Genomic DNA, 403 nt, shown 5'->3' with positions numbered 1-403 from the left:
GAAGGGGTTAGGAGGCAAAGGGGGAGGGGTTAGGAGGCAAAGGGGGGAGGGGAAGGGGTTAGGAGGCAAAGGGGGGGAAGGGGTTAGGAGGCAAAGGGGGGAGGGGTTAGGAGGCAAAGGGGGGGAAGGGGATAGGAGGCAGAGGGTGATAAATGGCGCGAGTGTTAAGGGAAGGAAGGAGGCAGTGCATATTTCGCGGCCCAGCGACAGCGCCGCCCGCCCGCTCGGCTGACCACTCGGCGCGCAGGCCATGTGCAGAGACTCGTTCGTGGCCAAGTCTGGCGTCCGGTTCCCCTGTTTTAATCGTGATGAACGGCAGCCGCATGATATATCAGAGAGAAAAAGAGTCGTAAAAAGTACAAAAGTCTTGAAACTATGATCATGTCTTGTACGTGTTGGGAAG

At 57.6% G+C, this 403-nt stretch overlaps 1 protein-coding gene across 1 annotated transcript in view; it reads left to right on the top strand.

Annotated features, from left to right (window-relative positions):
- Nucleotides 1-403, top strand: part of LOC119593489 (carbonic anhydrase-related protein 10-like) — a 126,578-nt gene that overhangs the window by 91,005 nt on the left and 35,170 nt on the right. The gene's annotated exons all lie outside the window — the stretch shown is intronic.

This window comes from Penaeus monodon, chromosome 32 (genome assembly GCF_015228065.2).
Source record: "Penaeus monodon isolate SGIC_2016 chromosome 32, NSTDA_Pmon_1, whole genome shotgun sequence".
Taxonomy (NCBI): Eukaryota; Metazoa; Arthropoda; class Malacostraca; order Decapoda; family Penaeidae; genus Penaeus; species Penaeus monodon.
The sequence above is the reverse complement of the archived record's forward strand: the minus strand, read 5'-3'. Positions and strand labels throughout refer to the sequence as shown.